General features: G+C 38.6%; 1 protein-coding gene across 2 annotated transcripts in view; it reads left to right on the top strand.

The window, feature by feature from the left end:
* Positions 1-18386, top strand: part of LOC136839415 (protein Wnt-10a-like) — a 305294-nt gene that overhangs the window by 215979 nt on the left and 70929 nt on the right. The window contains exon 1 of one of the 2 annotated variants that reach the window (XM_067105427.1): positions 16961-18386. This exon is cut by the window's right edge and continues 206 nt beyond it. The exons of the other annotated variant lie outside the window; for it this stretch is intronic. The gene's annotated coding sequence lies outside the window, so the exon portion shown is untranslated. Of the gene's footprint in view, positions 1-16960 lie in introns of those variants that run through there. 2 annotated transcript variants of the gene reach the window in all.

The following is an 18386-nucleotide window of genomic DNA, read 5'->3' as shown; positions in this document are numbered from 1 at the left end:
GGTGTTCGATATAGAAACCAGAAAGAAAGTAAATAAAATGTTTCTAGGGCTGCCGCAGCTGGGGTAGGACAGCCACGATGGTTTCCAGTGTCAAATGTAAAAAAGGAAAAAAAGAACTTATCAAGTAAAAAAAAATTCTTTATCTTGATAAGAAAACATGAGGACTTATGAAACAATTTTTTTTTCTTTTATCGAGGAAGGCTAAAATATAAGCGAAAATGGAATTACCAGAAATATGCCAGATTTTTTCTGTGAATAGTTAAGAACCCAGCTTTTGCAGGTCAGGCAAATTTCTAGGCCGGTACGGAATATGGTTAGAAATGAAATCCATGAAGTATGAAAATGTAATTTGATATATCGCAGATACTAAGATAAGATAGTAACACCATTACCTTTTGATTCGCTTCCAGGCTCTAACCAGAAAAGTAGTTTCGAATTACAGTGACAGAAGTAATCATCCCAAGCTCATTCTGTCTTACGTAAGGAACCACATTAAGTATATTAAATGACCCGGTGTGATTACCAATGCTATTAGCCATTGGCCATTAAATCGATTAATTTCTTATTATCTTTGTGGTAAGGGCGATTTCATGTGCATTATTCAGGAGGTTGTAGCCTCTAGTGGTTGTCACATTCCATTCCCGTGTTACATACGAGGATAAAAAATGTAGTTGTTCAACTATCCCCTCCCACTTTTTATTGTAATCTTTTTCTCGTACTCAAGTTTATTAAGACCAAATTGCTTTATCAAATGATACATTACGAAGGTTACTTTTTATATGGAATATTTATCATCTCGACGAGACCATTGACAAATGGTTTTGGATGAGCAATATTTGATATTCTGGTGGCTAAAGTCAATGTCGTTTGTTCTGACGGGCTGAGAAGTGTCTAAGTGATTATGATTTGGAAAACATACGATATTCGTATTGTTCAAATTGCACATAGATATGCTTATCATTGTGGTTTTTTTTGTAGCAGTTTCTTCCATTTAATGAAATACAATTATACTGTTTTAAACTGCACCTCGTTCACTGTGTCCTTAGCATTCCATGAATATTCGGCATCATGGTAAAATAAAAAATACAGATACTGATTTAAATTACACTTTCCTCACACCTGTTAACTATTTCCTTTTGCTCATCATATTAAATTTAATATTACGGGTTTTAACTACACCGTTTTGCAATCGTGCATACATCTTGCACATGGTTATTCAGCCTCATTACCCCATCGAGAGAATGATCTCAAGAGCAGAAATACGTCTTAAACAAACCCTCCAGAATCTTATTTTTCTTTTGTTTCTTCTTCTTCCTTCTCAGAAACGTAAACTCTCGCAACGAGCATCTTTTGCCTAGAGTAACACATACGTCTGCCATCTCCGATAATCATTAGCATGAGAAAAAATGTTAATTACCGCCCGAGTGCGTTGCGAGTACCGGCATTAGCGTTCATAATTTGATCATGCATTTGGCAGAATAACGTTGCAAAGGCGCCTCTCGGATAAATCTCCGAAGAATTAAGAGCAGAAACACGGGGCAATTATCGTCCGAGAAGAATAATTCATTTGCCACACCATTGGCTACGGTGGGCGCATTATTGGTCCAATTAATATTGCTTTCACTGCTCAAACCATCTCTTGACGAGCGCCTCCAAAGCGCATTCTTTCAAGAAGACAAAAAAGAAAGAATCCCTAATCCCTCCTTTGTGCAGGAGATGGAATGTAATTTTCGGGTGAGGATTCATAGCTGGGTTCATCGTTTTGTTCTTTAAATGAATTCTTTACAAATTCCGTTGATGTCACAGGCCGCCACCTACCGATTGCTTCAGGTATTAGGATGAGAGCAGCTATGGATTGTTGTAGTTATAGTCTGTGTGTTTAGAGAACTCCACTGACATATATATTATACTATGAAATGTCTAACCTAGACTCACAAATTCCGTTGATGTCACATCCTCACTCTCTACATGTACAGTATATAATATAAATATATATATATATATATATATATATATATATATATATATATATATATATATATATATATATATATATATATATACTCGTATATATATTCAAGTTACTGTAAATAGCATCAATCAAGAATAAAGATTTGCCACTGCTACATCGACATTGTCAAAGAAAATATGTTTTTAATATTTATTCTACGAATCATTGCAATGTTAACAGAAACGTGGGTACTTAATACTTAAATCTCTTTCTCACGAATGACAGACAAATGAAAAATATAGAAGTGACCTCAATAAGCGAAAGTATTCTTGTAATTCTTAGAATTTGGTATCAGTAAATGTTAGCAGTATTCAATTACTACTCAGACGCTTCTCTTAGTCGCCACGCCACCCCTTGGACTAACTCCTCGTATTATCCGTCGACAGTAATCATTTAAATGGATATCACAAATATTGATTGCAATGATGGGGTTAAAGGAGGAACAAACGCTTGCAGCAATTCACCCTCGCTTTTCATATTCAATCAATGTGGCGTTTCGTGCTAGACAGGTGTCATAATTTGGTTTGTTCATTCCGTGCTTCTTTCCTGAACAAGTTAGGTGTTCATTGTGACCCATAATTTCGAGGATTGAGCTTAATATAATATGAATTTTCCACAAAAAAATGAAAACTAAGAATTCAGTTATTTTGTTTATTGAATGAATGGCGCACGTGTGTGGGGTGGCATATTGTAACATGCTGCTGCCATTTGCACACAAGAAGCTTTCGTTATTAGTTTGTGAATACAAGGGTTTAGTTTCTTCACTAAATTTTAGGGACAACTGTGCATTCATCGAGTGGCCTAAGCTACATGGCTTTGCTCATTTTAACACCCTGAAGGAATTTTTTTAAAACAATGACAATCAAATACCCATTGTTGATCTAATGTTTTGATTTATTCGCTATTTCAGTGCGACTCGCTATATGTTCTGTGAATAGCGTGAGATATATGACTTCGTTTATGAGAACATTTTGCTATTTTTTTTCCAGGGAAAAATGGAACACACCCTCTTGGACATGCTTTGATGATTGTCTTTTTGTATCATTAAGTAAGTTAGTAGATTTCCTGTTATTCTTGGGTACCGAATTAACGCCCAACGTTCCAGGATTTTATTCCAGATAGTTATTATTTTATCAGCAATTCTGATTATATAAAGAAGCTAGAGTTGCATGTCTAGGCTATATATACCTTTCACTGAAAATATATACGTCAGTGGAGTTCGTTAAACACTTGGTACAAATACGACAATCGAGAGCTGGTCTCATCTTTAGTGCACAAAGAGCTCAGTAGGTGGCGGCCTGTGACAGCATCCCTGACATGAAAATTTGAAGGTTTGTGATGTTAATCCTATCCCCCATTCATTCCTAGATGATTTGTTGGTATCAAGATAGAGCGAAGAAAGCCAATGCCACTCAACAAATACCCTAGAGAAGTCGATAGTGACCGATAGAGATCTCTGCCTACTCTTACAAGAAAGGTTTAGTCATCTTGGGGTAGCCTCTGCCAGAAGAGCGCATTAGAGCTGATTCCATTCGGGGGTGATGCAATGTTCGTTTTGATGGTTCGCTTTCATGAGTCTTTTTCTTTTTTTCACCGTAGTCGTCATCTTCTTTTTCTTCTCCTTCTTCTTAACCTTGGTTAATCAGGACGATTGTTGGTACCTATCAGCGTCACCTAAGAAGTAAAATTAAGTACATGCTGTTATATGAATGAGGGTAGAGGGATTTTCTTTTTTCTTTTAACCGTTCACACCGAACGTAGCACGGATGGATTATTTATTATTTTGTAAGGAGTCATTAGCATAATGAAAATTAATCCAACAGGAAAGGAGTGGCAGAAAGATAAAAAAATCAATGTTTTTAATGAAAACCTAAACGAAGACGAACTCTCATTTCTACCATTACGTGAACTTATTGGAAAAGCTAAATTAAGGCGCTCGTGAATATCGGAAAGTTTAGGAATTCTCCCGCTAATCGACATGTAAACCCTTGATCAACTGAAGCCCATCGGCGAACCATTAATATCGCGACTATTAATCTTGCACGATACTAAAGAAATACCATTTTTACAGAAAAAGGTCCTAAATATTTTCTACGCATCATCCGACGCCAATGGAAAATCCTTCAACCAGGATGTGCAGAACTTTTTTTCCCGTCCGGAAAAAACTTTTTCAAAAGCTACTTTTCTGAGCTGAATTGAAACCTGACCAACGCTCAACTTTTCTGCAGAGTAACCATGCAAAGGGAAGGGCCTCTCCCATTCTGACTGAACACGGCCGTCAAATTGCCCTGCGAGCTGAGTTGCAATTGACCACCCGTGAACGCGAGGCAGTGTGAAAGTGAGTGATTGTCGCCCCTTTAATTAACTCGCTTGGCAGCATTGTGATGCTGGATATTATGTTTCTAAGAATCACTTTTGTGTTATTAATTGATGCACCTCTCCCCTTGACCTGAGTGGTATGCCCCCCTACCCCCACCCTGCTCCACCACACTCACCACCAACAAAATATATACCTTTACCGAGGGATGTTAGAGGCAACATAGTGACAAAAAGACAAAGGTGTGAACGCAAGCCAGATTTAATTCAGCCAGCTTCGGGGATTTCAATTACCGTTAAATGACGAATTAGGAGTCGATTTTACCCACAGAGGGCGTGATTCTTTCTCTGACGCAGTCACTCGCGTTTGTCTGTACATTTCTTCAGTTCCACGTACGCAAATGTACTTCTGTCTGTTTATTTCACTTCCATCTTTACATAGAGTAGAACTTCTTTTCGTCGTTTGGGCAAGAATGGCATAGCTGCTTTCTTTAATGGCCAACAGTTACTGAATTCTTTCGATGATTTTCTTTTGCTACATTCGCTCCCATTTGTTTGTACAGTTTTTTTTTTCCGTTCGACATATATGACTGAATTTTTTTTAGACTTTTATTTTCAACTTCCGAATAGACTTCTCTTTCTTCCAGGCAAGAATGGCATAGCTGCCTTCCGGGAATGGCATTAGTTGCTAAATTCTTTGTCTGCGATTCCGTGTTCCAGCATATAACATTGTTTGCTTGTAGTAATGTGTGTATGACTTAGCTAACTGCGCGTGCATGCCATTGCCAGATGTTTCGTGCATGTTTCACACGAAACCCAGCAATTATCTTCCAGTTAATGCCTCCAGGCACGCACTCATATCGAAGTATGGGTACGGAAGAACATTTTTTTGTGCTTGGGGTTTGAATTTATTATCTAAATGATAATTAGGCTTGTAAGCTAACAGGAAGAATGTTCCATGTATTTGAATTAACTGCTCCTTTTTTATGCTATAAAATTTTAAACCAGTTTGTGATTAATTTCTCTCTCTCTCTCTCTCTCTCTCTCTCTCTCTCTCTCTCTCTCTCTCTCTCACACACACACAAGCACGCATATACACACGCACAAGTATTGGTGTTATCAAATAAAAATATAAGTAACCATGAGTAAAATTATTCATATTTGTGTCGACGTCAATAGTTACAATTCCATTATTATCAAAATTTTTGAAAGGAAAAACTCAGGAGACTTCAAGAGAGTCATCATCATTTTCATCGTCATCGCCTCCAGTGACGTGCGATGCCAAGGGCTTTTGTGAAATTTCTCCACTCATGTCTTTCTTGTGCTTTCATTTCTACAAAACGCCACCTGTCGCCAGCCTCCCTGCTCATAGTTCTCATCCAGTAGCTCTTGGCCTTCCAACTCCTCTGACGCTCGCCCGAGCCCAGCTGACATTATCAGACACTTCTTTTTAAGGGGTGGTGCGAAGGACATGTCCAGGCCAAAGGAAAAATGTTAATTATCTTGAAAAAAGCTGGATACCATTTTGTTGGAATCTTTATTTGTCGAGTGTAAGTCTGACTGCCAGAAAAATGTTACAATAATTCGCATATATTTCTCCGCAAGCCTTGATTAAACGAAGTTAAACCCCAGAAATCAGCAATGTTCTTTCTTTTTCTTTTGCGCCGATATTCATTTATTCACAGTGATTCGTTGTTACTAACATTCTCCAATTTCTTCATAATCAAAAAGACCACTTTTGTTCTCTGTGAAAGACTAAAGGTGCGTAAATTCTAGTACCACTTAGAGATCTCTGGAACATGGGAGAGTGGAGGGGGTGTCTAACGACCCTAGGGGGGTGGTGTCCCGTGGCAGATGAGGCCCTACCGTTATTTTATGTGCGTGGGGCCTCAGTAGTTTCTGACATCTGCATAATGTGATTACAAAACAGTCGAGGTAATTCAATCTCTATACAATAATCCTTTATTCATCGAGCGTAGGAATTCAATCGAAATTCAATACCCTCTATTCACGAACATTATTTTTCCCGTTCATTTTTTTCGTTTGATTATTTCACTGAAATCAGTTTCGTAGTGTTCTCTATCTTTTGTGCTTCAAGGCTGTTTCGTACTGTGGGTTTCGTTGTTATAAAAGCAATTCACTGAAGATAATATAATATTCTTTCCTTCGGTATTTACGCTTCTATTGTATTTATAAAACCTTCTCAAGCGTACGCCACGTAACTCTAAAAACTTTTGAGATTAGTCATTATTCTTAATAATAGGTTAATCATCTGTTTTCAATTTATCTTTTTAATCCCTCGGGCTCCCCGGGGGTTGGGGAGTCCAAGCTTTGGGAATGTGCTGCATAATAAAAACATTCCTTTAGTTACGTTCATGTCCGGTGGTTAAAATACTCAAGTTAACTGTGTAATTAACTTAAAACCCGGCAATTAACCTGTAGAGGCCATTAGTAGAGGCTCTGCCGCTGGTAGGGCCGAAAGAGGGAGAAAAAGAGATAAGTGGAGCGAGAATGGTAGGTTCTTAAAACATTTTCCAAGTGACATGGAATTACTCTGCTCCCAACAATGCCTTGTAGCCTGTCCCATGCCATTTGCCCGAGTATAGTCTCTCTCTCTCTCTCTCTCTCTCTCTCTCTCTCTCTCTCTCTCTCTCTCTCTCTCTCTCTCTCCGGGCCGTAGACCTCGTCAGGCTATTCTTCATGAAAGGTTCTTAGAGCACTTAAGGCTCAACAAAAGACTAACAGACAGCGGTCAATTCTCTCCCGTCTTTAATTTAGGGTGATTAAAGTTAAATCGTTTGTTAAATTACTGGAATGTGCATAGAGTAGGTTTGATGTCGCTGGCTTCTGAGCGAAGGAATAAAGCTAGGGAAGTACTTAATACTTGTAAGCAGTTATTATTCCATTATTATAACCTAAAGTTAAAATCGTCTACGTCTTGGTTCCAGAAGCTGTTGTTCCTCATATTTTCAGATAGTATTTGAGACTGGATTGCTAGCCCCACGCCCTTCCCTACCTAGCGGCGACCCACCACAGGCGACCGATTACCGAATAACTAATTCGCTTTGATGTCAGATCTTGTAGGTCTTGGCATTTTATTGACCATCCTTTAGGGAGAAAGATTTTTGTTTCAAAAACTACACTTCAAAAGAGCCATTTTATTATTTGGGTACTTTTTAGCGTTTGATCAAGGGATACAAAACTAAGACAGAAAAAAATTCGCAAAGAGCCACGAGTGGTGTACATGCTCATATTGATGAATGTAAGGCAATAAATGAGAAATTCCTCATAAATATATTTACTCATGACAGCAAAAGCATCGCTAATCGCAGTGCGAGATTTACTCGCGGTAACGGCCATAGTTGAAGACAGACCAGATGAGTATTCACATAGAATGTGCCCAAGTGACATAAAGGGAAACGTTTCACGTCTAGTCCCTTAGAGGGAATATCCCACTTCAGATCGTTAGTGATGATGAAGATGATGATTATGATCAAGGGACTATACAGCATTAAGCTTTTAGAACCCGTCAATACCAGAGAGAATTTGCGAATCAATATCTCCAAACAGACGAGAATGGACTCGCATGTGTGAGGGATTCTTTATTACGAGAAAACAGAGCAACACTCTAATTAGTTGATGTCAGTTATAAAAAGATACGGGAAGCATAAGCTCTATTGTTCTCGAATGTCTGTATTTAATTGTAAAAGGGCCTTCAAAACAATTGCACGCAACGGAAGGGAATTCGTCACAGCTGTTTTGAAATCAGCCTTGGAGGACTAATGAGAAATAAGACAATGGTTGTTGATGATTGATCGCAAGTACTTGATGCTGAGAAAATGTAAATAAATACAAACATTTTCGTTAGTCTTATTTTGTTCACCTTTCAGCAAATGCGCTTGTATTCAGATTACGTTTTCCTTGGAGATTGTTCAGCAATGCTCTGATTGTACTTAATGGAGTGGATGAATTATAAATCAATTCGTGTCTGTAGTTTTAGCTTGATTCTTGTCTAGAGGAAGTGTGTAGTATATTGCTTAAAAATTACGTGCTTTATTAATAAAGCTACCAAGTTGGTGTGTGAGTGAACGAGTGAGACAGCAATTTGATTGATGAGTTCCCCAATGAAGTATATTCTAATGCAAAAATACACATTCACGTAATTAGTACAGGAACTTGATAAGAAAAAGAGAGGAAAAATCTCCCCAACTAAAGAAATCACAAGGAAAAGGCTTACCTAAATATTTCTGATGAAGGAATGTTGTGAAAGTAAAAAGTACGCGCTCACCCGTTACGGAAAATAGTACAAGCACTCAGAATATATTTAAAGCATAGTAGAGTGTAGCCATAACTATATGTAGATAGTACATTATAAGGTACAACTAATCAAAGGATAGTTCAAGGAAAAAATCTTTTTGTGAATCCCTAACAAGTCCACACAGACGCGTTCCACTTTATACGGTCGGGGGCGCATAAAGGGGACAAAACTCCAACGGCAACAGCCCTCCACTTTCACCTTTACTGGTGATCGCCTAAAGTCCTGAACTTTATAGAGAGAGAGAACCAAACTCTATTCCCTTCAAAACTAATAGCGTTCCCTCCCCCAACCTTTCTCACCTCTGTAACGGCTCCTCTCTCCTTATACCTTCTCGAGAATTCTCTTCCCCTTCCAAATCTCAGATCGCCAGGTTGGCTCTCTTCGTCGATGAAGTCTTTTGGGCGAGTGATAGTGCACGGCTCACAACCGGGTACATCCATGTTCGATCCCAGAATGAGGAAGAAATAACATCTTCGAAAACAAGGGCTTTTGTCGACATAACCACCGAGTTATGTACCAGCATGTGGTTGAGTGCTGTTGGTAGCGGCTGAGAGAGAGATAAAGAGGGAGTAAGAATAAAAATAATACGTGTGCGAACAGTAGTCAGTACGTAAACCATCAAGGTATATTTAGACCTTGTTTACATCATGTAACGATAAAAACGGAAGTACCTCAACACAGACAGTTCTCACCCCACCGAGTTGAAAGCATTCATAAGATATTCACGAGATATTCACCTTTATATCGTCACTTTTGCCATATATCTTCTCTAATCCTCTCCCCCCGCCCCTGACCCCCTCTCCCCCACCAGGAAAATCAACGGGCCTCCTTCGTCATCGAATTCTCCGTAAGTGGCAATTTCTTACTCCATCGGGTTTTCTGGGCGACATCTCAAATGACCTTATCATACACAGAGATTCATCTTATGCTGCCCCTCTTTCCGGTACTTTCTGCTTTGATAGAATACAGGGATGTGGACTTGTGTCTTTCTTAATGTACAGAATGGAACAATAGTAATAAATCGAATTCGTTGATTTAACTTCATCACTTGCGTCTCTCTCTCTCTCTCTCTCTCTCTCTCTCTCTCTCTCTCTCTCTCTCTCTCTCTCTCTCTCTCTCTCAGAAATGTAACTATACTTTTAATTGACTCTCCTTTCTAATACATTATATAATATCTTATAATATTTCATATTTTGATAGTGTTCTAGATATGAGACTGGATGTACACATTGCTAAAGTTAATCAAAAACATTTAGGAAAAGTCAAACCATTAAGAAAATACATTCAGGGTTTCCAAGCTTACCCTATTCTGAACTGTTGAATTAGTTCATTCCTGAATTGACGCTGAATGCGATGAGATTAGGATTCGGGGCTAACGAGTACGTCACCTGGAAGATAGAGGCCATTATTCAAAAGCATAATCAGTCTGGAACTTTTATTAATTACAGTTATAAAATGACAAAAAAAAATAAAAATTAGAGCAAGAAGTTAAACAGCCAGCAATGAGGATGTTACGATTGAAACCGAATGCGGAAGAATCATTCTCCTTTTCCAGGGATAAAAGTTATGTATTCCTCTGAGAGAATAATATTATTTCAGTAATCAAGTCTTTTAAAAGAACGATTTGCCGGCATAATGTTAAGTTCTTTTTCTGTATCTATCTTCTTGGCCTTAGTTGATGCATTAGTTATTATCATAAAGCATAAGTAGAAATTGTCTTAAAAATCAAAATCGTAATCATAGTCCGTAAGAAATGAGTTCATGTATATAAACGATCTCGAAAGACGTAGAGGGGCTAACAAAAAAAAAAATTATGTTCAGAAGCACAGAATTAAAACAGAGAAAGAGAGAGAGAGAGAGCATTATGAATTCATAAATTGTGATCAAACCAGCTAAGGTAAAAGTAAAACACAGAATGTAAAATGTGTTAATATTGTTGATTCTCAGACAAGAATTTGAGTGACATTGCAGTAAAAAATTATCCACACAATGCAAATAAGAGAGTGAGAGAGAGAGAGGTGCTAGGATGTAACGCTCTTTCTTGTTTGGTTTTGCTTGCGTTGCAGATAAGTGCTGTCTTCAAAGAAGAAGGATCTTTGTGCTTGGTTGCCATATGTTGAAGAAGCAGGAGAAAGAGAGAGGGAGAGAGAGAGAAGAACATCGGTAATTTCTGAAATGTACAGGGCCGAAGCATAAAACTCCAATGTAAATGTACTACGCAAAATTGTTTACCGCAACTTCCTCGAAAAATTCAAGTCGAGCGCGCTTCGCTTTAAAGTACGTAATAACAATAAGCCAAAAAAAAAAAAAATCCTGAATTAATATTTACGATTGACTTTACTGAAGCGTATCAGAATACTGCATCGCTAAATGTTTTAGAAGCCGGTTGTCTGTGTTTCAGGGGAGATAATGGTTTACAAAACTGTCACAGAAACTTTTAGACAAAATCCATTATTTCGGTGCGTCGGATTTACTCAATAAAATCGGTGCACAAACTTTACGCATTGGTTTTTGAAAAAGAATAAAACATTCTCTCTCTCTCTCTCTCTCTCTCTCTCTCTCTCTCTCTCTCTCTCTCTCTCTCTCTTCCATTCCAGTCCACTAAAAGCTATTTCTCCATGATTGTCTTAATTCATGGGGTAAGCATTTCTCTATCATAATTTATGCGTAGCTGGCCCACCCTCTCTCTCTCTCTCTCTCTCTCTCTCTCTCTCTCTCTCTCTCTCTCTCTCTCTCTCTCTCTCTCTCTCTCTCCGCGGGTATTAACATGTCTTCGTCAAGATCTGCTTATCGCTTCTTTCGCCACGGAGCTACCCAAGACCTTCTTAATATGGGGAGCTTAGTCTTAGTCCTTAAGTTTCAAACGCTGTTCAGGGTCATTTGTAATGAGTCTGATCCATCAGCCAATTAACCACAGCTTCTTTGAGTCATTCTTTTCAATATACGCAGGTAATTTGGAGCAATTTTATTGTAATGTTCGTTGACTTTAGGTAATTTATCTTACTCTGCCTCTGTTTTTTGTTTGTGGTTCACGCTCTTGAATAGATAAATTATTATTATTATTATTATTATTATTATTATTATTATTATTATTATTATTATTATTATTATTATTAACGACTGGGAATACTGTAAGGATGTTCCAGGTATTTTTTTAAAGCAACTTTACGAAACCTTGCAATCTGGAAAGACGAATTACATCAAGTGGTCAGTGCAACTGAGATCATTAAAACCAACAAGTAGTTAATTTGCTAAGCAAACAATCAAGATATCAGTACTGAGCTGTTGCAAGGTTTAGCAAAGTTGGTAGTGACGTAATAATCTATAATGTTTCTTTGTTGTAAGTTCTCATGAACGCCTGAACTGATCAGAAATGTTGATCGAGTCAGGTCCCAGAATATAACTATGCAAAAAGAATGAATTATGCATTCGGCGTCATCAAAGCTTTGCTGCGTCGATTCTGCTAAATATCACTGCCACCACCATCAATTAGTCATCGCTGTGGTTGATGTTATTATTCACTGCTGTAGTTATTGTAATAATATTGCAGGAGTGGGAGTTCTTTGTAGCATAACCGTTGAAGTACGCTTAATGTCACATGCCTGCCTATATGTTAAGGTAAACATAGCCTATGAAAATTTAAGAGAAGTAACTACTTCGGAAAATAAGCATTCCAGTCGCTATAGCGTCTATTTTTCGCGCGCGTAACCAGGTACGTCACCCATGGAGTTTGTTTTTGTTTTTGCTTTTTCCCATGTCCCTTAGAGAGAGAGAGAGAGAGAGAGAGAGAGAGAGAGAGAGAGAGAGAGAGAGAGCTCCTTTGCTATGTTAACCCGGGAAGGAAGGTGCACGACTTTAAGGGGTGTTCTAAGGGATCGTCTACCATCGAGAATCTGCATTTCTTTTCGAAATGGTTGTGGAGTGTTGGGTTGGAAGCAGTTGCAATTCGGCATATTGGCGAGGAACTCCAAGCTCCACTAGTCTCGGAACGGACTCGTTTTAACTATATGGAAGTCTACAGACGTTGTAACGCTATTGCTCTATGGTAGGGGCATAATTTTGTTAGTCTTTTGGACCGCCGGATTTCGTGGAAGAGGTTGAACGTCGGGCTAGATGTTGTGAATTGTTCATCAATGGAAAAGATGCTAATTACATTATTCTTTTTGATGTTGTCAGGCTGGTCAACGCCTTCATGCGGCAAGGATATATAATCATCATCTGTTGGAAGGGTTATGATGCAAGTGTTATGTTTTATCCCACAGAAAATATTATCGGTGAGATGTGCCAGTGAAACTGTTTGAGCCTTGATTGTTGGTTTTGTAGTGTGGATGGTTTTGTCACTTTTCAGACTGGAAAACTTATATTTATCAGATATTTATTTGTAAATATAACCTTAAATTTTATGAGTCTTTGTTTTAAACTTTTCCTGCTTTTGAGAATCTTAACACGTCAATGGCTGGTTCTGGTTGGCTATTAAGAAGAACCTTTCGTTATTTTAAGCAGAAATGAAAGTAATTTCTTTAGGTTGCCCATCCCATTATCTTGTTCTAATGCCCTTTCCTAGCCCAGGGAGCAATTGAAACCTAGCAAAAAAAAAAAAAAAAAAAAAGAGGACATTGGGGAGGAAGGAGGATAATCCATAACTACCAAGGAAGCGATAGACTTGAATGAAGAAGGGTTATTTTAAGAGTCCTGGAACACACGGGCAGAGGGAGATTTCTAAAGCACGATAGTAAAGGAAATACGTAGACAATGAAGCGAGTACTCCTAAGTGGATTACTGATTTAATTCACTCATTTAACTAGTAGCAAGAAACTTTCCGCTATTGAAATTTCAGGTAGCTCTATTGTAGGTAACTTTGGCAAAGAAACTTTCCGAATGACAAATACTATTCAAAGAAAAAGATAACTTGTTTCCCAGGACGTTACTGAATCCTCCAAAACTCCTTTAAGTACGAAAACATCCAGCACTAAGTCTTAGGGTATGCTATACAAACACTCGACGTCGTAAGAGTATCTGTAAACATGGTGGGCACCTGCTAGTGCTGAGACACTTCCAGTAAGTGCCCCACTGTACCAATTATGTTTTGCCAGCTGACATACAAGAAGAGTTAGAACAAAATTAATATGAAGTCGCAAATACAAAGACTTAATACAAGTAAGTATACTGTTAATACTAGTACCATAAAACATTACTGTTCATGGTGCGTGCACAACTTGTGATTATTTCATTACTGGTTTTGATTACAAAATGTGTGCTAAATTCCGATGAATGCCCAAGGCCCTTGGGAAGGACAGAACTCCATTGGGTGGCTAATACTGAGCCGGCAGGACGAGGTTGTCCACTTAAAATTACATGCGTTACCGGAATGTGCTATCTAATTAAGATAATTAAGACATATTAGAAAATTCTTAATCTCATAAAAAAGCACAATCTTTTCAGAATGTGACAAAAAATACTGCTGAAAAGGAATAAGGGGGAGTTTCAGAAGTGTTTGTGTTCATCCCTAATTAACGATTGTTGATTAAGAATGAAATTGACAACTTTTTTGTTCATTCATGAATCCTCATTTTTCAGGGGAGGAATATATTGGTGGTAAAGGACATTTAAAGGATATTCCAATTACAGTGACATAGACAGAAACTAGCTGGCAATTAAAGTTACACGTACATATACTTGCAAATGACAAAGGTAATCCCCTAAACAAATTAGATGTTGAATGAGAAAAACTGGCAACATAACCTGCACTTTCTCATACTTTTGGAACTATGTTGACATACTGACAAATCTGGCGGCATACTGACTAAAATATTAGGTAAATGACGAATATATTCAAACCTACGCATGCCATCAATATTATGTGCAAGGACTGACCTACTAGTATAGGTGGCATGCTAACAAAAACAAAACAAAAAATAGTCGCTGGCATGTCAACCGAATTATTTATTTGTACGTTAAGTATGAACCTTGGGGATCATCGCCAGACGGGATTTTATGTTGAGTGTGGATGCACGAAACTAATTATATGTATATCATATATATATATATATATATATATATATATATATATATATATATATATATATATATATATATATATATATATATATATATATATATATATTTATATTTATATTGCGGTGTGTGTGTGTGTGTACGTGCTTGAATGCGTGTTCCTTAACAACAGCAAAACACCGTTTTACCTAAATGGCTATGATTCCATAGAAAGATCAACGTGGTCAGTGGTCAGTGCGCCATCTATCCACGTAATTGTACAAAAGGAAAGCAGTTAATGGAGAAATCAGCTGAAGAAAAGAGCTTCCTGTTATTCATTTATATATATATATATATATATATATATATATATATATATATATATATATATATATATATATACAGTATATATACTCGTATATATATATATATATATATATATATATATATATATATATATATATATATATATATATTGATTGGTTGTTTAGTATGGTACTGCTTCACTGGTGACTGCTGACTGAGAACTTCTAATTCAGTTACAATACTGAAATAACTATCAACTTTCAAAGTATGTAGTTGGCCGATTGTTATAACTGTGCAACTGCCGGTGCAGTTCCTGTTATAATTTGCCGTTACAACTCCTATTGCCCTAGATATGAATGCAGATCCAATCGACAGTGAAATGAAACATGCTACCAATCAAACTGCACGCACAGCGAGTACTCTTGGGATGAGGTCGCTAATCCTACCACCCTGTCCCTCGTATGATCAGGGGCTCATGAACAGAGACCGTCTGGCATTAATATGTGTGTGTGACTGAAATTTAGATGTGTACGAGTAAGAATACTTATATGAATATACAAATTATCTCCACCCATTCAATAAAAGTTTCAGTACTTAAGCAAATTGGAAAATAAAAGAGCATCCCGCATGCGAACGAAAATAGGCACTACCGAGACATCTAAGGGGACTTAATTGCAAACGCACTCTTCATTGCATAATAATAAACATAACCCGGCAGGCTTGCAAAGATGTACAGGTTGCAGGTGGGCACCAGGTACAGAATCGATAATTACATCCGTAATTTCATGCAGTGACTGGGACACAAGACTCATAAACTTAGAAGATATGGAGATTTGTTCATGTAAAATTTCGTTGGTGTTCTTCACAGTAGCAAACTCTTAATGGAATTGTAATCAATTAAACAGAAGAATAGAAAAGCTTTTGTGCTAGTAGGGTATGAAAAAAATTGGCCGTTTAAAATGTCTGTGAGCTGTTTCGCCAGAGATACCAGCTTTCAATAAAGTTTGCACTACCAGACATTTGACCTGTTTCTCTTTTTGACCTTGGGGCTCTTCTTAGAAGTGTCATAATGAGGTGAATGCGGGCAACAGAAAGTGTGTACTTTCCCCTTCATAATTGACCTTGAAAACTCAAAGCATCGGTGTCAGAGTTAATATGCATGTAATGGCCTTTAGCCTCTCGTTCCCTCTCAAAATGCCGATGGAACTCTTATGGACGCGTGCAAATTGCATTATCAGGTAGCTAATAACTGGCTAATTTGTCCTATCTATTCTACCCACTTTGGAAACTGATCGTCGCAAAAAAACGAGGAAAGATCTCTAGCGCCGCTGATGATGTATCACATAAAACTGACAATCGCTCATCTATAATATATGCTGAGGAGTGTTGAATGGCGTGTTTTTGTCTTTTTTTTTTTTAATCCGTCGATCCGCTAGTATGGGCTCCTCCTGGGTGGCCTTTCCTTGGCTTCATTTTTTCGTTCTCATTTGTATATCCTCGCTAGTATAAATCAAAATATTCTAAATCTGAAACTGTTTCAGCTTTATAATATGCGCACATTTGACTTTGGACAGCAAATTCATTTTCCATTTAAAAATTGTAAATGAAATGAAATGAGAAGATTGAAAGAAAATCTCGCGGGATTGTCAAGCTCTTCTCTCCATTAGTCCCTCTGGTGACGTGAATGGTTTTATTATATGACCAGGCTGACACTGCAGATGAGAAAAGGTATGAACATGATGTTGGAGATTACGTTGTTGAATGAGAGGGAGGTAGTGTTGATTGTGGGCGCTGATGGGCGTCCCTGTGCAGCGTTGCAAGCTGGACGAAAGACTCTTTAAACTTAAGAGGGCTTCCTATGCCTTCCGGAACATTTATTCCCCTTCCAGAATCAGCCAGAGAGTACCAGAGTGTCGTCTTATGGAGGCAGTGTAATTCGTACGTCTGTGGCGAAGTACAACATTCACTAATTCAGGCAGCTACCCGCGCAGCGTCTGAAAATCATCAACGCACGCACTCGAACTTTGGTAGCGTTGAGAGATGGACCTGTGGGCAAACCCCCCTTGGCGCTGATTGGCCAAACGAACCGTCCAGAGAAGTCCCCCTGGCCAATGAGAGCGAGTCATTCTGCCCACCTGGAATAGCAGAATATACTAACCCCAGCGACTGTTTCTTAATTGATACCACCCTCCGAGTTGCTTGCTTTTACACGAATAACCTGTCTCGGCCACACTTAACGAATCCCTGCATCGCAAAGATGAATGAACACTCGCTGAAGGTCCCTGGGAAGAGAAACGCGACAAAATAACGAGTAGTCGAATCTTGCGCCTGAGCAGTCCGTGGTTCGCGCGCGCCGAGAGGCCCCTTACTCGCCAGGTGAACTTACAAGGGTACAACATTCTCGGTCCATCAAAGAGAGCCGACACACCACTACCACCCCACTGCCACACAGACACACACACACACACAGAGACTCTACTACACCAAGTCGCATAACACCTCCCCCTTCAATAACACCACTCAACGCCTCACACCACTACGATTAACTCCACTTCTGTCAGCGCCTCGAGTCGGAGTGCCAAGGGTGACACTACCTTAGTCGCTGGGAGTTCATGCATAATTAAGCGTTGCGTGACCCCCAGGTGTGTTCCTTCCATGTGTGTTTGCGTGTGTGTCGTAAGGATATGTTTATATTTATAAATACTCGTCTGATTGCGTGACCCGTTCGTTTCATACAAATATAGACGGTTGTGGTGGAGGGCTGTGTCTTAAACCGTGAAGAAAATTCGAGGCACTACGAAGGAGTAACTTTTCTTTGGTTGCGACGTTCCTGTTTACGACAGCTACGACGCTACGCTTGATACGACTTGTCATTCTTGAGGACGACTTCGGATATATGTATAAGTATACACAAGTATATATAAATCAGTGAATATATCTCGTTCTTGAACAAAAAAAATTGTTGCTCGAGGGAGAAAAGGAGACAGAGAGGGAGAAGGGAAGGTTCTCTCTCTCTCTCTCTCTCTCTCTCTCTCTCTCTCTCTCTCTCTCTCTCACGCTAATCTGAAAAATTGAAGACTTATCGAATGTGACAGATCGATGGTGAGAGTGTAATACGACGTCGGGTTTTACGTTACAATGACGCCAGGATTGTGGCAAACAGAGTTGGCTGTGACGTAAAATTCACTCGATTTCGAGGCTCGTACGCTTTCAAAACGAATTAAAGAAGGAATTGGTGATGTGTAGTGTGCAAAACTGAGAAAGAAAATTGTCAGAACTCGATCATTCACGGCATTTCTGAGATGACATAGAGAAGAAGTTGCGAGACAGAGTGTTGGACCGAGCCGTGCAAGAAAGTGATTGAGTGTTGTGAGTTGAGAGTGATCGAGGAGCGCCACATGATGGAAAGAACATAGAAAGAGAAACGGAAACGTCCAGCCC

The sequence above is a fragment of the Macrobrachium rosenbergii genome, chromosome 6, assembly GCF_040412425.1.
Source record: "Macrobrachium rosenbergii isolate ZJJX-2024 chromosome 6, ASM4041242v1, whole genome shotgun sequence".
Classification (NCBI taxonomy): Eukaryota; Metazoa; Arthropoda; class Malacostraca; order Decapoda; family Palaemonidae; genus Macrobrachium; species Macrobrachium rosenbergii.
Note: the sequence above shows the minus strand (reverse complement) of the source record. Positions and strands in the feature narration are given on the sequence as shown.